This window comes from Apodemus sylvaticus, chromosome 1 (genome assembly GCF_947179515.1).
Source record: "Apodemus sylvaticus chromosome 1, mApoSyl1.1, whole genome shotgun sequence".
Classification (NCBI taxonomy): domain Eukaryota; kingdom Metazoa; phylum Chordata; class Mammalia; order Rodentia; family Muridae; genus Apodemus; species Apodemus sylvaticus.
In genome coordinates this window covers 11,020,945-11,042,103 of record NC_067472.1, presented here as the reverse complement: position 1 = coordinate 11,042,103, position 21,159 = coordinate 11,020,945, and the positions used below count along the sequence as shown (strand labels likewise).

At 41.2% G+C, this 21,159-nt stretch overlaps 1 protein-coding gene and 1 pseudogene across 4 annotated transcripts in view; both read right to left on the bottom strand.

Moving 5' to 3' along the window:
- Positions 1-21,159, bottom strand: part of Sorcs1 (sortilin related VPS10 domain containing receptor 1) — a 534,948-nt gene that overhangs the window by 375,752 nt on the left and 138,037 nt on the right. The gene's annotated exons all lie outside the window — the stretch shown is intronic.
- LOC127684345 (ferritin light chain 1-like) lies at positions 13,138-13,918 on the bottom strand (annotated as a pseudogene).

Below are 21,159 nucleotides of genomic sequence, written 5' to 3'. Positions count from 1 at the left end.
TGTAGAATTCCATTTCCCATCTTCCACTTGGAGCAATTTTGCATCAGCTGTTTCCCCTTTCATTAGCGGGATCTCATCAGATCCACATCAGAAAGAGAAGATACATTGTTTCCATTACCATTTATTGCACTATTTGTTTCCTTTAAGAAACTGTGCTTAGTCCGTGACCTTAAATTATGTAGCAAGAACAGGACTCTGGAGTTCAGAGTCCATATTTCCTCTCCCATCTCTTCACTTTGTCAGAAGAGAAATCACTCTGAGTCTACTTACAAGACAAACTGTTTCCATTTGCCCCAGCAAATGCTTGCCTCTTGCAGACAATAACTTAGTTTCAGGGACTTCTGAACCATTCTTTCTTTCTTTCTTTCTTTCTTTCTTTCTTTTTTTCTTCAGATCAGGCTGTAGCCTCAAGATTACACCTCATTCATTTAGGTCTTACAAACTCAGCCATGAGCAGAGCTCATATTTACTTCTGCAAGATGAAAATGGGATTGTTCAAGTGTGACAATAGAGGGGCATTTTTATGTCAACAACTGACATCAGAATTCCTCCTCTGAAAACAACTGCCTATGACTGAAATGCACCTGGACCACAGAGCTCTGTCTGTTGGCTGGGGAAAGATCTAGCAGGTGGCAAATGAATCATACATCACCAGAGAGAAAAGTTGGAGTATTTGGGAGGTTCAGAAAGGTAAAAAGAAAAGGGAAGGGGAATGGGAAAGAGAGGAATGAATATAGCTCTGTTCAGAAAATTGCCTGTTATTTCCCTTGGTCCTTTGTCAGATTTAAATGAGTCAAGAAAACTAACAAAGGCTGGAAATCGATTCTTTTTTTTTTTTTTTAATTTTAAGTTGTTGCTGTAGAAACTACAGGATTCTCTATTGTGTTTGATTTTATGGGTCATGCTATTTATTGATGATATAAGTGTGGTCTGAGATATAAGATGGTGTCCCAGCTTCCCCAAGACATTAGAAGGAAGACCATCTTTAACTCCAATGGCCATTCTACCTCAAGCTTCAGTTTGCAGAAGACTCAAGCCAACACCCATTCATATTATCCAAAGTAAACAGTTCTAAAAGCTTGTGTAGACAAAAACAGAACGGAGTGCATAACTCATGCTTGGATTTTAAGATGGTCTTCCCAGCATTGTTTCAGAGGTTTTTATACCACAAAGAACAGCGGTCCTGTCCTTGAGGAATTTACAAGCTAGTAGTGGAAGATACAATAGGAGGTAGGGAATGGGAGGTAGGGAGGCAGAATTACGTAAGTCGACACACTATAATGTTTTGTATAATATGAAGTATGGGAAATGAGACAGGAAGGAAGAATGAATAGTTTAGGGCAAGAAGAGGCAAGAAAGAAGTCAATAGCTATTATGGGATGGGAATGGAATATCTATTTATGTGTGGATGCAAACAGGGAGATAGCACATAAAGAGTTTTATTAGATTTTTTAATGAACTTGGTATCTTCCATCTTAGCTTCAAGTATAGTAAGAACATTTCCTTATTCTGTGCTAGCAAGCTCTCTAGAATGTCAAATCCAATGTCCCAAGAAAAGGACTTACTTAAAATTATTGTTTAATTGGATCCTACAGTGAATCTCAGAAGGAATATAATCAGAGAGGAGAAATGGAGCACGAAGCCAACAGATAGGCTAAGTTGCCTGGAGTTTTAAAATTGGGAAGGTAAAATCTACAAGCAAATTGTGGTTAGGGTGAAAATTAGGGAAAACTACCACTCCCTGTGCTGTGGGGTAGGTGTTAGGCACTGCTAAAACCCTATTAGTGTCATTATTAATATCCATCATCCATGTTGTGAGTTCTGATGTTTGTGGTCTTTATAAAATAAGTGAAGATCTTGGGGGAAGAGACATTTGACTGAATAAGTAGAAGCTGTTACACTCTTCTCTGGTGCCTTGGTTGCTTTGAGAAAGGTTATTACTCATGAAAATAGAGTGTACTTATGCCAAGATAGGTCATTTTGAACAGCACTTGATAGGCATCTTAATGAAATTACCTGACAGCCATAGCTGCTTGCTATGGAAACACAGCTGCACATCCGGCCATGCCTATCTCAGTTTTTGAGTGCGTAATTGGCTTTTTTTATTTTTTTATTTTTTTATTTTTTTGCAATCACAAACACTGGTGAACTGGTGAACGCTCACTTGATAGCATTGTAACTTGTAACCCTTTCTACTAAGAGCAGAAGGTAACACTTCCTCTGCTGGTCCAATAGGAGGACAGCTGTGTCTTGTGCAAAAGCAACAGTGTTTTGATCGGTGTAACCAAAATCCTTGATTTTTACGAAGTAATCCTATGATCAGTATCAAAATCCATTAGCTGGCTCTCTAAGTAGGATGTTTTCCTTATTTAGTGAGCCAACAGTGAGACACTTCCTGCAATACACCCTCTAGTGTTGCAACATTATCCCCTCTAAAAGGATTCTTTTATGTAGCCTTTTCTTGTCTGCTTTTGATATCTGTTGTTAGTAAGGTTAGATCACCTGGTACCACAAGGGAAGAAACTGCAGCAGGGTGGTGACAGAGTGGCAGCAGGCATGGGGGAAAAACATGTACGCCTGAGGCAGAGCTTTAGAAGTGGTAGATCCACAGGAGGAGCTGTCTGTCTTGACATCAGCAGATACACAGCTGCAGAAGCCCAGAAGAGCAGCGACGCTGGAGAGAAGCAGCTGCAGTGGTGTTGGCAGAAGACAGAGTCAGAGCGGTATCATAGACAGCAGCAATGCAGATGCCATCAGCAAAAACCGGGACAGAAGCAGCAGCAGCTTCAAGGACCCAGGATCCTAGACACGGTGGACTCAGATACTACAACATCAGCTACTATCAGCTAGTGGGGAATCCTGAGTTCTTAGACCTACACAAGAACTATATACAGTTTGTCTCTGTAGGGCTGAAGGTCTCAGTGCCCAAGGCCTGTACAAGAGTTGCTAACAATACAGGGAGACACGTCCTGTTGCTTTCGATGTCTCTTGCTGCCATGCACTGTTGTAACATGAAGGGGTTGCAGCACCACCAAGGACCAACACTGCAGCGCTCTTCCTTGCTGATGTCTATCTGGGTGGAGCTAAAGGATACAGACAACATGATGGGTAAGAAGTTATGTCAGACCAGAGCCACTCTTTTTTTGTTATTTTAAATGTTATTTGCATGTCTGGTCTGTTTGTCTTTGTGTTTGAGACCGGGTCTCCAGCAGCTCAGGCTGTCTTCCAGTTCTCCTCATGGCTCCCTTTGCCTCTGCCTCGAACATGCTAGGGTTGCAGGCATGATGCCACACTCTGTTTACACAATACCAGAGAATAAAGTGAGGGCAGTGTATGTCCTAAGCAAACTATCTGTAGAGGCACAGCTCCAGTAGCAGAGTCTTTTTGTTTTGTTTTGTTTTACTATTTTATTTTTTTCTATATTCTTTGTTTACCTTCCAAATGATTTCCCCTTTTCATATGAAGAGGTTCCCACCTCTTCATAAGTCCCATAAGCCCTCTTCCCTCCACCTGATCTCCAATCACCCCCTCCCACTTCTCTGTCCTGGTAATCACCTACAATGCTGGATCAAGCCTTTCCAGGACCAGGGCCTTCTCCTTCTTTCTTTGGGAATCTTTGATATGTGAGTTGTGTCTTGGGTATTCAGAGCTTCTGGGCTAATATCCACTTATCAGTGACTGCATTCCATGTGTCTTCTTTTGTGAATGGGTTACCTCACTTAGGATGATATTTTCCAGTTCCAACCATTTGCCTAAGATTTTCATGAATTCATACTTTTTAATTGCTGAGTAGTATTCCATTGTGTAAATATATCACATTTTCTGTATCCATTCCTCCATTGATGAACATCTGGTTTCTTTCCAGCTTCTGGCTATTATAAATAAGGCTGCTATGAACATAGTGGAGCATGTGTCCTTATTGAATGCTAGGGAATCCTCTGGGTATATGCCCAGGAGTGGTATAGCAGGGTCCTCCGGAAGTGATGTACCCAGTTTTCTGAGGAATTGTCAGACTGATTTCCAGATAGAATAGATTTTCATCACCCTCTTTAGGTCATGCAAAGTACAGTGGGATGATTCTTGGCAAAGACCTACAGAACAAAGCATTTTGAGGCGGAGAACTCCACCACCAGAAAAGAGTAGAGACATGTCTGCTGATGGGAAGTCTCGTGGAAGCCCATTCCATAGTCCCTTAGAAGCAAAGCTGCCAAAGAGGTACAATCAGGAAGCAGTAATGAAAAGACATTAGCCACTGTAAAAGGAAAAAGCAAACTGCTTATAAAAGCAGGTTTACTCCAAGTGAACTCGACAGATACTTAGTGAGCATCTACTACGCGCCCTCACTAAGGCAGCTGAACCAGCTCCAAAAGGATTTGTGCCAAGCTGTTGTCACCAGATATAGGGCAGATCCGAGTTAAAAGAAAGGAGAAATTTATTATCATTTTTCTTCCTGTACATTTTTTTTTGGCTTGGGTTTCTTGTAGCAGTGATATGTCACTTTTGAGATTATAAAGGGGAAGAGATTCATGAATATATACATTTAAAATAATTTGTTGCATTGCAAATCAATACAATAAAGACCACTGGGTTTGAATGCCAAGGAGAAGAACAGCTCCAAGCAAATTGAGATTCGTCCTTATCTCATCATTAAAGCAGGCCCGGGAGTAGCCACAAAAGTGCTAAGCTATTAGTCTGTGGTTTTTGAATATGGCCCCAAGTAATAAAGCTCTGTTTCAATTTAAAATGTTACATTTTTCATGCCTCTCATTAAGCGAAACTAATATCTCTCTCCATAATTCTGAATTAGTAAGGTCAAGCTGTATTGGACCTAAAAATAATTATGAACTGAATGAGTCTTCCCAGATTCCTTTAATTACTCTGTCAGACCAGGAACCTAAGCTCCTACCTGAGACTGTTTGGGAAACTCAGAGAGGCAGTCACTTTGGAGACCATTAGAGGCCTCTTCTCTCTCACTGTGCTCAAATGCTGGCAAACCTCACTATACACGATGAAGCCCAAGCTAGAGCTAATGAGCTTTCACTTCTATAGCTGTGAAAACCTGGGAGAGTTTAAGGAAACACAGTACAATGTGTCTGAATAAGACATTTTACATGGATTGTATGTAGAGGAGAAATGACTTCTCCCCAGCTAAGATTATTATGTCTAACAAACCCAGGCTTCATTCTCTCCAGAGAATCTCATCTCTTGCCATCAAGAGCTCATTCAGTGGCTTCCACTGATGGTGCCTCAAAATGCTGACTCCTTACTCTTCAGTCCTTCAGGAGAGAGCACAGGATCATGAACGAGAGGGGCAAAGGTGCCACGCCTTCTTCCCATGTATATCAGACATGTACAACAGCTCTTCTGCCAAGGTTCCACTAACATGAAGACAGAGTTCATCTGTGGGCTTTATCACTCAGCCCCTAGGTATTCTGAAAATATTGTTCTACAACACCTACTTTAATGCACAAATAAAATATTTTCACCTTATATTTACATTTGCAGAAAAAATAATATACAAGTGCTCATTATGGACAATGTATGTGAGTGAAGGAGAGGATGGTGATTATTGAAATAGTTACTTCCTGTATAAATCATATAAAACAATATCAATTATTTGAATATCAATGTAATGATATAAATTATTTGAATCAATGCCTAAAGGAGAATATTCAATGTGATGATTTTTAAAATGTATTTTCTTCACTGCCGTAAGAAAATACAACCCTCTGGGTAATGAATGGTATTCAGTATTTGTGTGGCTCCAGAAGGAACCCCCGCATACTGTGAAGAAGGCTGTCCAGAATGGAGACTGCCTCACAGAGAACATCTGACTCTGGACAAATACTATCTTGCTTATAGCTATGTAATTACAATGGCCCTGAATTGTTTTGGAAAATAAAGGGAGGGAATACTTTTAGTGTAAAAACCACAACAGAGAAGGAGTCCATAGGATAACCTGGGGGCTGCTGCGGCACAGGCTCTCTTCCTCAGGAGGCTAAGACAGGAGAAGCAGTGAATTTAAGGCCTGACTTGTTTTCCATCTGGGTAGCAGCAGTGTGGGTAAGTGTGACGTTTGCCAACTAACTCTGCTCAAAAAGTGGTGGATGCTAAAGAAGCATCCATGAGAAAGCAAGGCTGAAGGGAGCCTAGGAAGCAAGCAATAAAGAATGGGGGAGAGGGAGCAGGGGAAGGAGAAAGGAGGGAGAGAGGGAGGAAGGGGAGGGATGAGGGAAGGAAGGAAGGAAGAAGAAGGAGAAACAGTAGAGAAGGAAGAGGAAGACCAGAAGGGAGGAAATAGGAAAGGAAGAGAGGGAAAGCGGAACTGAACAATGAATGCCAAGACGTGAGAAATGAAAGGACGGCGGGAGGGCTGTGTGCGAGCAGCAACTTCAATATTACGTTCTGTAGAACTCTAGATTCCTCCTCTATACTATTTGTTTTAATGATTCCTACAGAAAACACACACGTGCACACACACACACACACACACACACAATTGTGTTCTGTAGAAAATATTAGCATTCCTTGGATAATTAACATGTCCTTTTCCTAGTAGGTTAAACTGTTTCTCACGCCTCTGACCCCTCCCTAGGCCTGTGCTCACTAGATCACTTTTGTGGCAGCAAGCTTTGGTTAACTTTGAACTCATTTTCCTACAATTCCCCTATCACTTGAAGTTTTTCTGTCTCCTGAGGTGAGGATGACTGGGGGGGGGGGGCTGATTTAGAATCTTTCACACTCCTTCCAAGGAAAGAGAGAGTCTTTGTCATTTCCATTGTGGATTGGTAGAAGCTTTCTTCGCTCTGACAAGTGGGATGTGGCAGAAAAGATGCTGCAGCATATTCTGTGGGAGGCGTCAACACGCTGTCAGCAGCCATCCTTGAGAAAGAACCTTCATGCTGGGAGGAGGAAACCCAAGAAACCCTGAGCAGAATCCTCAAGAAGAAGAAAGAAGCCTGCCCCTCCAGAACCTTAGCAGAGCTTCTAGACCAGGTAAGAAAAGCACCTTGAAAATGCACCATCCGGCCCCAGGAAGTCTCTCACCCTCTGAACCCAAAACCCAACACCTTGTGAAAACCCTTGCTACAGAACCATGCACATATTGCAGGTCATGGCTGAAAAGAGAACAGAAAGAAATAACCAGGATAGAAGATAAAAAGACTGAAAGTAGTTGTGTACATAAGATAGATAAAGGAACATGGTGACTAATTTCTTAAAATTCATTAAAAGTTCAGACCTTTCAGACCTTAATGTGTCCACGCCTCAGTGATTCTACCTTTGTCCCAAAACCCTCCATGATATAGCCAACTTATGTTATATGTCTCAGACCCTGTTCCATGATCAGTTGGTAACTCTTCAATAACAACTGAGTACACAGCACGTTCTTTTTCTTCCTACATGAGTCTGCTAGCATTTACAATGATCAGCGATTATGCTCTCATTCCCACACGTGTCAGCTCTTGTATCATGTCCACCTCTCTGCTCTCTCTTCTCACTGTTGCTGACACACTTCCTCTCATGGCAGCTAGATCTCTTCTTCCTTCACTTCTTCTTTTTCCTTTCATGAACTTTTATGTTCCCCACGTCTAATTAGGGTTTGTGTAGGATTGAGGGTGAGGTTAGGAGCATGGGTACCTTACAGTAGCGACAACACCAGATGAAGGTATGCAAAACATTGTACTCAGAGATTTGACCTTTTGTGAATGGCAATACCGCTTCTGTTAATTGAGCTATAACTCATGGAAGGCTTAAAAGTATCACATTAGATATGACCCGTGGTTTTTATTGAGGATTAAAATAATAAAAAACGACTATGATGCCATTTATCAGCTTCAAAACAGTACAGGAAATTACACTATATGAGCACTGAAAAGTTTTTCAACAGTTCCCAATGCTTCTTTATTGGCATTTTAAATGTGAAGAGAGCATCCTTTTATTTCTCCAAAAGTCACTCTCAAAAGGTAGCTCTCGATTTGTCATCGTCAATTTCATTGTCTTAAGATGATAGAAGCCCTTAGGAGATCACATGTACAATTCTCCAAAATCATGCTCTAGCCAAGTCACAAGGTCATCTTTCTACAAAATACAAATATGTAACCTAGATTTTTCTTTGTGAGAATTAAGCATGGAAATGGTTTTGGAAGGATGCAAACAAAGTTAATTCATATATGCTGAGAGAAGGCCTGCATGGCTTTGTTCAAGGTAAATTGCTTCATTACATGAAAAGAAGCTGAAACCACAGCAAACAAAGAGTCTGAGCTTCTGCCATTGTCACTCTAAGGGATGGACTAGAGAATAGGCAGGATTAAAAAGTATGACTAGAAACAAGACGGGAGGTTCCAGGCAGAGATGAACTGAGACCCTGAATTTTGCACACTGCCTACATTTTCCAGAGCTTGGGTTGAATGGAATATAAACATGAAAGTGGTTACTGTGAATCCATACTTCGCTTGGGGAAAATGTAGTCACACAAAAGATATTTAAAGATATTTATTTGAGTAAATCACGTTACATTTGTACAGAAATAGGTCATTTTGGGTTTGTCTCTCACACTGGTGTGTGCATGTGTGTGTGTGTGTGTGTGTGTTTCAAACCAAGTCTCTCTCATAATGTAGCTAAGCCTGGCCTCTAACCCACTCTGTAGCACTCTGGTCTCAAACTCACCATCCTCCTGCATCAGCCTTTAGAATGCCAGGTATAAAAGTGTGTGTCAATCTACCCAGCATTTCTATAATAAAACATCTGTCAAGGCTGGTCAGTTGATGTGCACCACAGAGTCACTCAGCCACCGCTGGGGAAGGAAGCTTCCTCTCAATAGCTGGGATCTAACAGAGACCCACTACTGGACAATGTGAAGAGAGAGAGAATTCTGAAACACTCTGTCCTAAATACAATGTCTCCATTAAACTCCTCTCCCTAAGGGCTCAGGGAGCTGTGGGGACAAGAGGGCTGGAAAGATTATAAGAAGAGAGGAGGAGCTAGGGTACTCCAAGGAAACAGTGTCTTCAAGACACACCAGGACTGATGCCCACTGGGAGTCACAGAAATGGTGGCAGCATGCACAGAGCTGTGTTGGCTTCGTAGGTGGGTCCTAGTGCTGGGAAGGGACAGTGAACACGGAGCTTCCATTCTTAACCAAGAAGCAAGCTGCCTGCAATTGGCCTCTGCTAGCAAAGGAAAGATCACTTTTCTCCAACAGAGTCTTATTGGTCATGTTTAGCCAAACCTTAGGGTAGGCTCCACACTCAGCAGTGATGACCAGCACACAATTCGTCATTCTTTCATGCTACTTTTATAGGCTTGTGTTATATTGCTACGTTTGGGTATTTTTGTTGTTTTGCCTTGCTAGACTTTTATCTATACCTATGTTTTCTGATCATTTGTTTTTAAGAAGTGTGTATGTCTCTGTGTGTGTGTGTGTGTGTTTCTTACATTTTTTTTTTCATTTTTTTTTTGATTGCCTGTTTGATTTCTAAAGGGAAATAACAGAGCTACAGTTGGGTGGGTGGGAGGTGGAAAGCTCTGGGAACAGTTGGATTGTGAGTAGAATACGTTATATGAAAATTTTAATAATTTTTAAATGCAGTTATTTACCATTGATTCCTGTTGGAAAGGAAAAAAAATCAGCTTTCTCCAATATAATGACACTGTGTATAGCAGCCCTCTCCAGGGTAGGCCTGATGTTCAGGAATAGAGAAGTAGCTAGCTAACACAAAACAGATTCCACCAGTCTGTGTGGGGTTTTGTTGTTTTGTTTTGTTTTTGTAATGGTTTGGAGTTTTTTGTCTTTTGTGTTCTTGTGTTTGTTTGTTTTCTTGGTTTTTGTTTTGTTTCATTTTATTTTTGTTTTTTAATCTTTTCTTTCCCTTTTTTTTTTGAGAGAATCAAAGAACATAAAGCTGAGGGGATAGGGATGCAGGGGCATTAGGTAGGACTGAGGGAACAGGAAAAGATATGATAAAAATATAGTGTATGAAAAAATAATGAAATGCATAAAACTGAAAAATATTATAATCTCCTATACGGGTAGAAATCTTTGCAAATTTTCAACTCTTGACCAAGCCTAACTGACTTTTATCAGTTAGAATTTCCCTTACTGAGGGTCACAAAAAACACTTACATGTGTAATCTTATTTACACGGATGTAGATATGTCCACTTTGTAACAAGACCAGAGATTGGCATTGATGTCTTTTTTTTCCTGCTACATTTTTCTAGCCAGGTGTAAAACTGACCCAGTTAAAGAACTCACTAATTTTGCTAGATTAAGTGAGCAGCAGGTAGAAGAATCCTCCTGTCTCCCTTTCTTAGGTTAGGAATTACAGGTATTCCCCACCATGCCTACCATTTTAGTGGGTATGGGGGATCTGAACTCAGACACACTTGTTTATTTCTTCAAGACTTCACCCACTGAATCATTCCTACAATTCACAAATTAAATATTAAATGGTTTGAGTGACATTATTTGGAAAAACAAATATGAATTATCAGTAGATGTTGATATTACCATTAGACAGTTGAAAATATTATGGTGTATAACACGCGTGAGCCAGCTTGTCTCAGTTCTAGAAAAAAATTACCTAAAGTACAAATCCAACCACATGTATCAATAACTAATAGCTATCAATTATAATTATTTATCAATCTATTTATCAACTTTTTTTAAAGAAAGGTAAGCTTAGTGTTTGGCGTTAAAGAATTGTTAATTTCTCTTATCTGCACATGGGATCTTGTAACTTGTGTAATAAGATTATCTTTTAACATTTTCCTTGGGATGATATAAGAGAGGGTTTACAAAAGGTTCTGCTTATCAAATTAGTTCTCTAATAAGTTTAAAAAGTCACTGGGCTAGAGAAATGTCCTCACAGCTGCTTGGCGAGACACTGTGAGCGGAAACTCCAGCGGTGCTTTGCTGCTGCTCCAGTGATCTGAGACTTTTTCTCTTGCTCACAAAGCAGAGAAGTCTTTTCCTTTAGACTCTCTGAGTGGGTGTTGAAAAGAAAATGCCATTCAGTTAAGTACCATGCTTCGGTGAGCATTCCTCACTCCACTGTCTCCCCTACAGAGGCGTTTATCCACAGCCCCACCCCCAACTACCCCTCCCATGTCAAGAAGAGAGACATTCCTTTCCATCTGGTTGTACTCTAAAACGCAAAACCTGAAGTTTAGAAATCCAGTCCTCTGCTGAAGAAAGTGGAGCGGGAGTGGATAGAATAACCAAGTTAACCTTGGAGACATCGTCACTTAAAGAGTTGGCCCACCAGTGACAGCGTCCACTGCCCACTTCCTTTGCCAAGGTGGAACTCACAGAGGCGCCAGAGATAACCGGCCACCGCAGCGCTTATCGGCAGAAATGGCCTGCACGATTCCCCCCACCCCCACACACTGTATTGAACATGTCTTGCAGATAATTTTAGCTTCTCTCACATCGGAGCTTTCAAATCAGATATCCCCAACGGAGATAGGAACACAATGATTTTTCACACACCCCACCAGAAAATGCATAAGGCAACACAGCCATATGGAGCTGAGCCTGTTCTTCAATACACTGTAAGACCTGCCTAGACTGACAAGGGCGATTCCCACATGCTGGGCTAAGGAAAGGGACAGGAACTCTAGGGTAAAAGAAGAAATAATAGTCTTGCCTGAGTTGCCAGCTCATGACAGCTGCCCGGTGAAGAGCAGCAGCCTGTGCCATTGACTTTGCAACATTTTTAGCCCTAGACAAAATGAAGTCTTCTTGGACCTATTTGAATGGCTCTGTCACCACACAGTGCATTATTCACACTGGGAGGAAGAATTGCCCGGTTGCTGTTTCTCAAACTATTCCCCCCCCCCACCCCCTGCATTCCAGCGCTGCCTCTTACAGGAAGGCATCTTCCAGGAAGTAAGAAGGGCAAACTTGCAGCATCAGATTATGAGCAATTTTTGTGAAAATTTTGTGCTTTTTATGTGAAAGACTGGAACGCACGATTTGGTATGCTGTCTACAAATCCATGCCCATTTCCAACAGCTCCCCCCTCCTCCAAATGCTCTCTTTGCTATCTTTGCCCTGCAAGCCACCTGATAATACATATCTCAGGTACCGTGAAGACTCTCAGGTAAACTGTATTCCCACAGGTTTCTCTTATAACCCACAAAGTCTTATAAAATTCCAATTCACGGAAGAGCTTGATAGAAGTCCACCTCTTGCCAAAATGGCCCAGTGAAGGCTTTTGATGTGCATCAGATGCAGTGAGCCAGCACTGAGGAGGACACAGGATTATTTTCCGCCTTCTACTTTCTTAACTGATATTAGTGTAAGACCCCAAAAACCGAGGGTGCCCCAGCACCCCACACCCCAGAAGGCGATACCCAAATCACTTGCGAGAAACGGTCTCGATGCAATAGCATGAGGATTTCTTTATTCCAGAATTCTGGGTTCCATAGCCCAGAAGGGTCAGAGGACTATGGACCCCGAGTGCTGAATTGCGACAGCTTTTATAAGTTTACGACAAAAGCCCGCGAATCACAAACCAATCATTTCTTAGCATGGAGAGCCCGCGAAATGCAAGCCAATTGATTTGTACCACTCCATAGTTTTTAGGCCAATCAGTTTAAATTATCGGAGCCTGGGCTCAGTGAACCAATTAGTTTTCTATAATGTCTACAGCTGCGTGAACTCCTGCTTAGGGGTAATGGCGTAAGTTTACAGAAGCAAGATAAGCTTAGCCCATTTCCAGTTACCCTATGGGGCCAGGATCACCTATTCAAGGCCTTTCTGCTAGGTCTAAACAAAGGGTGGGCTCTGGAATGTGACCTTTTACCTAGTTTCTAACAAAGCGAGATAGCATTTTAAACTACTGATTTCTTGGGGTCATTAGAATTAGGCTGTATTATTTTCTATCCTTTCAATTAGTAGTTACTTTCCCAAACACCAACACATTGACTTCTCTCTCCCAAGACTCATTCGTCCTGCTCTACAATGGTCTAAGATAATGAATTTGATAATTTTTTTTTCATAGCTGTAAACACAAGATGAAAACTTGAGTGTCCAAACATTAAGATTTGACTCTTTTTATATTTGTGTAGATCAAAGTGATATCATGATTATTGACATTATTGACTTTTTTTCTCTGTTTCAGAAAGCTTTAATTTACTTGATCCAAGACTTGGGAAGAGACTCCATTGTGTTTACAAAGCTCCCTAGTGGCTTGAGAGGTTCCTTCAGGTGGAGGTCCTGAGGGGGGCTGGTGCAGAGCAGAGGAGGGAGCCCCTTGGAAGGCACAGAGGCCTCCCAGTTGTGCTTGAGAGTGAGGCGCTCAAAGAGATATTTGCCCAGAGATGCCTGGGGCAAGCCAGTCTGCGCTGGTTGTGGCCCTGCCACCCTACAGAGATTGGTCAGGTGGTTGCCCATCTTCTTGATGAGTTTCACCTCCTCATCCAGGAAGAAACTTTCCAAGAAGTCACAGAGATGAAGGTCTGTGTGGGCGGAACCCAGGGCATGCCGATCCATGCTCTTCTCCAGGGCCAAGGCAGCTTTCATGGCCTCCTGGGTTTTACCCCATTCATCTTGAGATGGCTTCTACACATCCTGGAAGAGTGCTCAGTTGTCCCATGCCCCTCACTCACATGCCCCCCCCATCATTCTGCAACTTGAGGAGATGCTCTCGGAGACCTCGTGCTTCTATTCAGCCTCGTGCTTCTCCTCGGCCAATCGTCCTCACCCCTCACCCCTTGAGAAGATGCTCTTGGAGCCCAAGTGCTTCTCCTCAACCAATTAGCAGAAGTGGTCTATGCACTCCAAAGCAACATCAACCTGATCAAAAAAGAAGCCCAGAAAGAGGTAGGTGTAGGAGGCCGTAGGAGGCCCACAGGTGCAAGTTGACCAGGCTGTTCACTTCTGTGGAACTATTCTGATGAATCTGAGAGGTCATGGCTGATCTGGAGTATGGAGCAAACAATGAAGACAGTGTTGGCTGGCCCTAGGAGCTGAAGCAGTGAGAAGATGGTCAGGTAGGCTGTGACTGGAGAGACTTGTAAAGTGGCTGGAAGCTAATAAAGTGGGAGTCCCTGGGTCTGTTCCATCTAAACAATACTGAAAGGAGACACACATTCACAGTAGCTCCAAGGTGCTGATTCCACTATTTATTGATTTATCCATTTACACAATTGTAAATATGCCCACTATACCATTGTGATTTTATGGAAAATTTTAGCATGAGAAGCAATTACGTGTGGACAGCATATTCATTGTGTGGACTGCAACAGATTTTGACTTCATGGATTCTTATAAAGTCACATCTAAGACAGAAATGGGAACACTTGGTTTGTTGCAATGTCATACCTACTTTCCACAAGGAACATACTTGAACTGTCAATCTAGTTCTTCCTCTTGTACTGAGAGACCCCCAACTCAATGTTTTTAGACCTCTAAACAACTAGCCCAGCACAGAATAACTTGTTTTTCTGCTTTCAGCTTGAAAAAGATAGCCCACCCTGCTCTAGTTCCAAAGTTTAACTATACAATGCCCCAAGGACGTTTGCTCCTGATAATCTCTAACCTTCCTTACTTCCTCATTCTGTACTTCCCCATTCCATGCATGTTTTGTCCTCCACCCCTTGCCTTGTGAATTGTGTCCTCCAACCCTTGTCTTGTGATTTTTCCCCTTTAAATACCCCTGACTTCAGTTGCACGGGGACCACAGTCCTCTAGCCCTGCATGGTGTACGGCTGTGGAACCCAGAATTCTGCTGTCATGTTATTGCATCGAGACCGTTTCTCACGAGTGGTTTTAGTGTCGCCTTCCAGGGCGTGGGGTGCTGGGACACCCTCGGTTTTTGGGGTCTTACAGTACCTTTTCTCTCTTTTCCACAAGACATCTAGGATATGGTTTGCAGAAGAGAAACACACACCATAATTATAAAGACCCCAAGTCCTAGAGTGAAAGAGATGTGGAATTGACATGAAAATATCTGGAAAGACAAATGTAGAATGGATAGGTTGTGGAAAAAGCAAATGGAAATTATTATATTAAGCATTTAGTTATAGAAAGCCATATTGGGGTACTATGCCACCTGGCAGGAACTTGACATTGACCAAGGTGAAGTGCCTCTCCCACTTTTGCAGCCTTTCCCAGATTTCCCAGCCTTTGAGTGGGAATTCCTGTGCTAGTCATAATCCTACTCCAGCTAGGCTGGAGTACTTAGACCAAGGCAAAGCCCATTGTTCTCCAAGGACCTGAAGTTTCCTGAGAGGCACTAGCCACCTGACACTAGCCACCCGCGGAGCATGCGAACCATTTCTGCAAGTTTCCAGCCTTTGGGGGGTGGGTTTCCCCCACCTATATATATTTGGAGACCCCCATTAAACTTTGAGCCTTGAGCAGGAAATTTGTCTTGGCCTCATGTTCCTCTTGCCACCCAGTTTCTATCCCCAGCTTTCCTTCCAGGTAACCCAGTAACCGGTTCGCCATAACTGCAGGCAGTTACATTTAGTGATGAATGACACTAGCTGGGTAGAATTTACTTACTGTGTGAAGAACACGCTTCATAACAAAATATTTTGTGTTTGAAATGACTCTGAGAAAAATGATATTATCATCCTCATTTCCCAAGTGACAACTGAAACTCAGACAGGTTAAGGCACTTACACTGAAGAGTTAAGTTACTTCTCTAAGGTCTGAGAAATAGTTTCTAGACTATGATGTCATAGACATCTATGACATGGAAGGACCTGGATTTGAACCCATGGAATCTGAGTCTGCCTCTTCCCTGGGCAACACCACTAAGTCATGTATAGAACCTAATATATATGTACTTTTCCAGCAGTCTTCAGAGATACCAGGTGGTGATTAGCCTTGTGTCTCTGGCTGTGTCATTCTGTTGCTACTTGATGAATTCTTCCAGTTCTCCAAACCACGCTAAATATGGAAGCTATATCTGGAGTCATCATATCCTTGCTATGCTGAATAGGTTGTTCCTCTTCTACATTCTTCCTGAGATCTTCAGGTCTCTGTCAGTAGCACATCATCATGCTACCTTTTCCAGTCCTGCAATTTCCTCCCCTCAGTATCTAATTGCCTTCACCAATTGAGTTCCTTTAACCAAAGGTACTACCACTCTCATTCTTGTTTCCCAAAGGCTTTCAGAGAGCCTGCTATGAAGTACATTGATAGTAAATGTTGAATAGATGACTATATAGAAATCTAAGACTGGGACATGGTAGTCCCATTTAATTTAATTCCATACATTTAATTCCAGGACTCAGGAGGTGAGGCTAGTCTGGTCTACAGAGCAAGATCTAGGGAAGCCAAGGTGACACAGAGAAACTCTTTCTCAAATGTATATGATATGTATATGTATGTGTACATGTACGCATATGTGTATGTGTATATTAGCGACCTGCTGGTTCCAACGTGTTTTCTGTACAAAACTACAGCACATCAACCTGACATATTTTTGAAGGATGGAGTTCAAAGAATGTAATTACTAAGAAACCTTGACTACTTTGGCACCTGAACCCAGGCCTTTTTGAAATTCAGAAGATACCTTACAGAATATAAAATAAATGGTAGAAAAGGCTTCAAACCTGGGACAGAGTGGCACAGTGCACAGGGATGGAATGAACCATGAAACAGAAGATAATTAGAGCCAAGCTAACCTGGTATTCCATGTAGGCACCAGGAGAGTATTTCACTTTGGATAGGCTAATAGGCCATTTCTTAATCAAGTTTTATTTCATTACTATCCTCTCCCTTCCTGCATTAGCTGTATGATTAACATCAATAACGGGGCTGTCTTCATATTTACACATTGTAATTAAGCTTAGGTGAAACCTTAAGAGCTCCTTAGGGATATTTATTAGCATTCAGAGCCACCTCAGCTTGCAGGATACCTCTGGCCAGTAGTTGCAAACAAAATTAAAGAAAACATTGGCAGTGCAATGACACTATAAATTCTCCGAAGTCCTCCTCTGGGCAGTGACCCTAGACACCTTATGCTTCAAAGACGCAGGCTCTGCATGGTAAAGATTTGTTTCTAAAATGTATGTTGGAAGGAATGGTGTGTAGAAACAAATAACCTGTGTGAATGAACCCAGACTCACACTTCTGTTCACTCATGATGTTAAGACATCTGGAAAGAGAAAAGAATATGGCCTAACAACTCACCTTGCTACTCTCACTGAAAAGAACAGAGGGGATGGAAAGGAAGAGGAAATAGAAAAGGAGAGAAGAGAAGGGAAGAGAGAGGGAGAGGATGTGAATATATAAACTGTGCTAGAATAAAGGAGTATAAGGATACACTTCCTCTCCTCTTTGTACCTTTGCTGAGAGCTATAGAGACCCTGTACCTCTTCTAGACATCTCTGTGGATGCCACCAAACTCATAGCATACTTAAAACTGTCAGCATGTGTTATGTCATTTGTGCCAAAGCAAGTGAACAAGGAGAGAATGCAAATTTTCTTGCCTTTGGAGGTCACATTCAAAGGAACACTGAAGCAAACTCCCCTGCTTTCTGTGATTTTGTAACAGTGGTGTCAGTGTGGGGCAGGGAGAGGAATGCCTGTGTGGCCTAGGAACTTACAGAAACACAAATTCTTGTCACACCACTTAAGAAAGAAATGACTTTGGTATGAGTCTCTTCAGTGGATATTTTATAGCTTTCTCCCCAATGATTCTGATACATAATTACAACTGAGGATCTTTATTTGTAACCACCTAGATACTTATATATAATTTTGAAACTCAGGCACATGAAGGCTTTAACCTGTATTCTCCCCTTAATGAGCATAGCCATATAAATTCTAAACAGAAATAATAGGTAACATCAGAAAATGATCAAAATTCCTTTTCCCTTCAGGCAATGGGGAAATAAATAATTGAACCATGGTGTCATGTTTAAGAAGATAATATTTCTTTTTCTACAAGGCGTCATAGTCCCCCTCCCCCGTTCCCATTAATTGAATTGACTAAAACATTCACATCCTTATACCATAATATCTCCTGTGTGTCTAAAAACATACAGAAAGGGACTGGGCCAAACCTTGGAATACCATGCAGGAAACCTTGCCAGCCAGTACTAAATCTAATTTACAAATATTTGTTGAGCATCTACCACATACACAGTACATGGTACATAACAGTGTCATTCCCTGAATATATTTGAAGGTATATTGGCCACAAAGATCTCTGAGGAATACACACACACACACACACACACACACACACACACATCATATATTAACCTCCTAAGGTTTCATTGAGAAGGTGATATCCAATAAAGCAATTGAAAATATAGGAGCCTTAGCAATGGCAGAAATTTGTACCTGATGCTAAGGACAAAGGCTCAATCCTGAAAACAAATGCAGTAAATAGATGTGTTATGTCCGAAAACAGTATCTAGACTTAGAATTTCACGACAGTATCTAAAACAGTAAAGTATTATAAAACTAATGAAATCATAGCTATCAGAATGAACTATAGTTTTAACCAATGAAGAAAGATGTTTTGCTAATAGTAACTCCCATTATTTAATTGAGACTATTTCCCTCTTAGGAAAATAGAAGTCAGACTTTAATTTCTTGAGGATGACCTTGTCGGGCATCAATGGGAAGAGAAGCCCTTAGTCCTGTGACGGCTTGATGCATTTTGTGGTGTATGGAAATGCAAAGGCAGAGAGGCAGGAGTGGGTGGGTGGGTAGGGGAGCACCCTCATAGAAGCAGGGGAAAGGGAAAGGGATGGGGTTTCTGGGGGGAGCAGGTAATGGGGAAAGGGGATAACATTTGAAATGTAAATAAAGAAAATATCCAATAAAAAGATATATTTTTAAAGATCTCTCTCTCCTTCTCTGTCTCCCTTTCTCTCTCTGTTATTGTCTCTCTCTCTATCGTGTGTGTGTGTGTGTGTGTGAGAGAGAGAGAGAGAGAGAGAGACACAGACAGACAGACAGACAGACAGAAAGACTGACAGAGAGAAAAAGGTGTTATGTCTCTCTCTCTCGTGTATGTGTGTGTGTGTGGAGAGAGAAAGAGTGTAAGGTCCTGAGGAACAAGGTATTTTCTGTGAGATTGCATCTCCTGGGAAGTCTCATCAACATAGCTGCCTAAACATGACCTGGAGAAGGATTATATCAACAGGCAAGCTAAAGTGGAAGGCAGAACGTTCAAGAGGCCTCAACCTTAGCTAAAAAAATTTACAAGCAAGTGAGGACCTCTCTCTCTCTCTCTCTCTCTCTCTCTCTCTCTCTCTCTCTCTCTCTCTCTCTCTCTCGTGTGTGTGTGTGTGTGTGTGTGTGTGTGAGAGAGAGAGAGAGAGAGAGAGAGAGAGAGACAGACAGACAGACAGACAGACAGACACAGAGAAAAAAGTGTTATGTCTCTCTCGTGTATGTGTGTGTGTGGAGAGAGGGGAGGGGTTATGGACCTTGCAAATGGTGTGCAAGCATTTTACCAATGAACTGAGTTCTTAAACCAAAGAACCATTTGAACACTAGAAAACACCTATGTCAAAAATGACTAGTAGCACTAATATAAATAAATATAGAAAACATCTGTCCAAGAATATCTAAGAGAATCACACATAAAAAATGTTTAACAAAAATTTAATATACCTATAATGCCTAATAGGAAACTGCTCTTTTGGAAATCTAATGGCTAGGACAGCATGAAAGGATTTTTTTAAAATAAATTAATATGAAATAACAAAATAACAGACAATTCAGAAGAAGGTTCACCAGACACAGATTTATGAGTTAAGTGCAAGGCAGAATAGTGGATAAATAATGGGCTTTCCAATAAAAGGTTCTGAACTGACTAGAGATATCCATATGGGAAAAATGAATGCTCACCCTTAACTTATACACAAAAATCAATTTTACATGGATTGTATATCTAAACGTAAAAGAGAAGAAAACAGAATTTCTATAAGACACAGGACTGTGACCTTGAAGACAAGGGATTATTGAATAGCACAAAACCAGGACAAAGCATGAAAGAAGCAAGGTAAATTGATTTCTTCAAACCTTATATTTTCTCATCAAAGGGGGACAATATCTGTAAAGTACATAACTGATAAGGTACTCATATTCAAAAACATAAAGAATGATTTGGGAAATCATGGCTCTTGGGGACTGAGGCAGAAGAATGGCTTGGAGGTTAATGCCAGCCCATGCTACATGAAAAGACTGTCTCAAAAGCCTTCAAAGAGTAACTTTTCAATCTAAAGAAAAGATTAATGGGGAAAGAAAAAAGTGGCAATAAAATTCTCTAAATGGTTAAGGGATACATTTCAACTTCACCATTATTTAAGGAAATACCAGTGAAATCTTTTAATGCTTGCGCTAATCTCCTACAAAAATATAACTACATGAACATTTCATGTGGAGTCAGTGGAATCCTCCATCCCTGGATTGTTGGTTGGCTCAGTATCTTTGAAAGGAGTTGTAGTGCTCAGCCACCCAGAGCTACAGAAATAATAAATCCTCAAGGAAAACTACAACTACCCCTGTATGCATCTCTGCATATAGATAACTGTCCTTGTATCCATAGATAAGTGTAGTTCTCACCCCTCATCAGGAAAACTCTTCTTTGCAATAGAGGGAGAGCATTGAAGAAAACAACAACTGTTCAAAACAGAGAGTTGCAGAGCCCAGATGGAACTGATACATCTGCAACAAAACTCTTACACCTAGGTGTAGGGATCATCTCACAAGATGGAGCAGAAAGAGTGTAAGGTCCTGAGGAACAAGGTATTTTCTGTGAAATTGCGTCTCCTGGGAAGTCTCATCAACATAGCTGCCTAAATATGACCTGGAGAAGGATTATATCAACAAGCAAGCTAAAGTGGAAGGCAGAACGTTCAAGAGGCCTCAACCTTAGCTAAAAAAAATTACAAGCAAGTGAGGAATAGTGAAAGTGGGAGAAATTGTCTTCTCACTTTCCAGGGAAGTGCGTAAGAATTAGCTTTACAATGGCCAATGGTCGGTTCTTAAAACATGTACTTCAGGCAACTTCATATAGACAAAACAGGTTATATTTATGTATTTAGGAATACATATATATTCTTATAACATAAATTATAATTAATTATAATATAATATCACAATTATATAAGACATATATTATGTGTAATATGTTATATGATATACATTTTAATGTGTACTATATAATTTAATATA